This window comes from Echinops telfairi, unplaced genomic scaffold (genome assembly GCF_000313985.2).
Source record: "Echinops telfairi isolate 266 unplaced genomic scaffold, ASM31398v2 ScPeMD7_7472;HRSCAF=8510, whole genome shotgun sequence".
In the NCBI taxonomy this organism is placed as follows: Eukaryota; Metazoa; Chordata; class Mammalia; order Afrosoricida; family Tenrecidae; genus Echinops; species Echinops telfairi.
Window position 1 is genome coordinate 1,087,339 of NW_022111376.1, and position 3,840 is coordinate 1,091,178.

At 41.7% G+C, this 3,840-nt stretch overlaps 1 pseudogene; it reads left to right on the forward strand.

The window, feature by feature from the left end:
* Nucleotides 1-435: 435 nt before the first annotated feature.
* On the forward strand, nt 436-1,017 carry LOC115873970 (annotated as a pseudogene).
* Nucleotides 1,018-3,840: the final 2,823 nt, after the last annotated feature.

Genomic DNA, 3,840 nt, shown 5'->3' on the forward strand with positions numbered 1-3,840 from the left:
TTCCCCAAACTCAACCAAAAATTAGGTATAGGTTCTACTGAACCGGTGTGAACTGGCTGAATCCTACCATTGGTTAGGGCTTTATCTGGTAAGAATGGCAGAGGGAGAGAGGGGTAAGGGAGTTAAAGGTATTGGCAAATAATTAATTTAAATGATGGGCATGGAAGCTGGACCCTGTAGAGCGAAAAGTGAGAACATTATAGAAAACAAGATGATAGAGAGTGAAAAGTTTAGGGTCAACGATTCAGAGGTTTTTGTGGAGTTGGAGGACTATTGTAATAAGGAGTGCCCAAATAATTGAGCTGGAAAGGTACTAAAAAATGGTCAGAATATGGAGTGTTTGCAATGGGAAACTTGAAAGTGCTGCTGTGAATGGCAATGCTGATGACATTGGAAAGAATGGTGTGCTGAGCAGTCATCTGATCTTCATTAAAAATGAAGGATGACTTTGCCAGCATCCTGGTTCCAAATTTCCTGTACCAAATGCTGCGTGCAGCCATAGCTGCAGAGCAGGAGTTGCCACAGCCTGAGGGAGGATCTGGAACAGACTCGAACAGTGATGAATCAGTGAGTACCAGAGCACAAAGAACATGTTCCATGCAGGCAACCACACAGCAAGCTAAGTTGAACCAATGAGAAGCCAGTCGCTGGAGTGTAAAGAAAGCACAAAAGGTTATGTCCAAACTGAGTCTTCAGCAAGTTACAGGGGGTACTGGAGGCACTAACCAGAAACCTAAGGATATCCTCTCTGTTGTCACAAAACCAGGTGTCTATAAGAGCCTCACTTCAGATACCTACATCGTTGTAGAAGTCAAGATGGAGGATATAGCACAGCAAACACAAATTCCAACTGTACCAGAGGAGAGTGCAGAGGAAGAGGTTGAGGAAACAGGCGTGGACAATAAGGACATAGAATTGGTCATGTCACAAGCGAACGTATCAAGAGCAAAGGCAGTCTGGGCCCAGAGGAACAACCGCAGTGATATCATGAATGCTATTATAGAATTAACTATGTAAACAGCTGAAAACAAAGACTTTTTTTGGTGTGTCAAAAGAGTAACTGCAGTTTGGTTTGTAATTTGTACTGTTTTTACCGTTAATGAACATATGGCTTCTTGGGTGAAAAATGGAGGATGACTCAGGAGGTATTCAACTAATGCAGAAGGGTAAATTATATTGGATAGCATGACCTTCAAAGATGCTTGAGTTTTTGAAGAAGGACAGAGGGAAAAATTACTCAACGCCAGAATTGGTAAGTAAGGAGACAACTAGTCTTCATTCTTCAGTACATGGAGTTTGGGAGACATAATAGCTACTGCTTCAGAAAGGAACAAAAGGCAAATAATTCAAGAAGTACAAAACAACCTGACCTCTGTTGAGGTCTGGAATTAAAAGGACCATTCAGAGACAAAATATAGAACATAGATGAATTGTCTCGAGGGAAGTGCCTTTCAAACTATCAGATGATTCTAAGGCTGAAAGGTTCAGCCTAGGACTTCCCAACTGCCTGTCCTAGGTAGTTCTTTGCAGTCCATTTTTGTAGCCCCTAAGTCAGTCGATCTCTTGTAAGGTCTTCCTCTCTTTTGTTGACCCTCTACCACTTTGGACCTGAATATCAATTCAAATTGCCCATTTGGAGTCCACTAAGTTTTGGTTTTTGTGCTTGGTTCATTCTCAGGATTTAGTGAGGCATAAGAATATTTAGGGTGGGAGAGAAATAGGAGTCCAATTCATTAAAGCAGGATTCAGCATATTTTTTCTGTAAAATGCTATATGGTAAACACTTCAGGTTTGCTTCTTTATGGTCTCCGTCATAATTATTCAACTCTAAAATGTTCAGCCTCGTGAGTAATCCAAAAAATATAAGTTAATGCAGTAAGATGGCAGTTTTACAAAATTAGAAATCTACATATAGATATATACATATACATATATAATGTAAGAATGCTCAATTTTGATGGACACATATACTCATCTGTATTGTTAGAAGGAATGAATTATGATATACTATTTCAGGAAAGTAACTTAGTTATATGTATCAGGAATCATTTAAAAGTTTATATAGTTGGGTTCAACTATTTTACTCCTATGTTTGTTTGTGTTTTAAGAAAATGATAAGAAACATGGACAAGGATGATCACTATTACATAGTAGGGAAATTTCAAAAAATAAACCTGCATTCCCCAAAACAGCAGATTAGTTAGGTAAATCTTAATAGTTCATATTTTGTAGGCTTTCCCTCACTGACTCATAGTGCTATGGAGGACAGCAGTGGAGACACTGTGCAGAAAGTGTGCCCGGTCTGCCCCATGCACAGTGGGGTGAAATGTGAAGGGTGTGCAACAGGGCAGCAAGGGGAGCAAAGTAACCAAATCCCTGATGAATCCTGAAAATCGACTTCTGATTCAGGGGACAGTGCTTGGCACCTCATCAGACCCAATTGGAAAACACTTATAAGGGTCAGCAGACAGACCTGGAACTATCTATCAGTTTTTGTTTGTTTGATTGTTTTCTTTCACTCTAAGTCTATGTATATAAGATAGGCAGGACAAACAATCCCGGAGAGAAAACAACAGGACCAGTGGTCCTGGGGGGACACGGGAGAGGATGGGATGGGGAGGGGGAGTGGAGAGCCAATAAACTTAGGGATGGGGGAACAACAAGAGATCTAAAAATGATGGTGAGGAGGCCTGGTGAGGTTTGATCAAGTGCAATGTATCCAAGAGGAATTACTGAGAGCCGAGTGGATGGGGAGCATGATAGTGGGACAGGAAGAAGGTGAAAGGAAATAGAGGAAAGAAGTAGGAAGCAAAAGCTAGTTATAGAGGTATAGCTATAGGTATGTATGTATGTTAATATATTAATTTATAATGAAAGGGATAAAGGCCAATGTACATATATTAAGTATTAAAATAGCAGACCGACTTTGGGCCTCTACTCAAGGCCTCCCTAAACACAAGAACTCTTTGTTCTAATAACCTGGCATTCTTTGATACTCACCTTCCTGACACAATCACTGAAGACAAATGGGTGCATAAGCAAATGTGGTGAAGAAAGTGGATGGTGCCCAGCTATCAAAAGATATAGCGTCTGGGGTCTTAAAGGCTTCAGGTTAAACAAGCAGTCATGTAGCAGGAAAGCAAATAAGCCCACATAGAAGAAGCACACCAGCCTGTGTGATCATGAGGTGTCGACAGGATCAGGTATCGGGTATCAAAAGATCCAAAACAAACTATTATATTGAAGTTAATTAAGGGGGTGGGAGTGGAGACCCAAAGCCCATCTGTAGACAATTGGACATGCCCCCACAGGAAGGGTTACAAGGAAAGGGTGATTCAACCAGGGTGCAGTATACTGGTGAAAACACACAACATTCCTCTAGTTCCTGAATGCTTCCTCACTCCCCAACCACTGACATGACCCAGTTTTAGCTTACAAATCCAGCTAAACTGGAGTACGCATGTTGGTACAGATAAGAGCTCTGGACACATGGAATTCAGGACAGATAAAACCCTCAGGAACAGTAGTGGGAGTAGCAAAATCATGAGGGAAGGGGGATGGTGGGGGCGGGGTGGGGAAGGGAGAGGATGGAGGAACCCATCACAAGGTTGGATATATAGCCCACCCCCACCCCTTGGGGAAGGATAACAGAAATGTGGGTGAGGGGGGACAACGGGAAGTGTAAGGCATGAAATAACAACAGCAATATATAATTGATCAAGGATTCATGAGGGTAGGAGAGTGGGGGAGGGAGGGGAAAAAAGAGGAGCTGATACCAAGGGCTCAAGTAGAAAGAAAATGTCTTGGAAATGTTAATGGCAACATATGTACAAGTGTGCT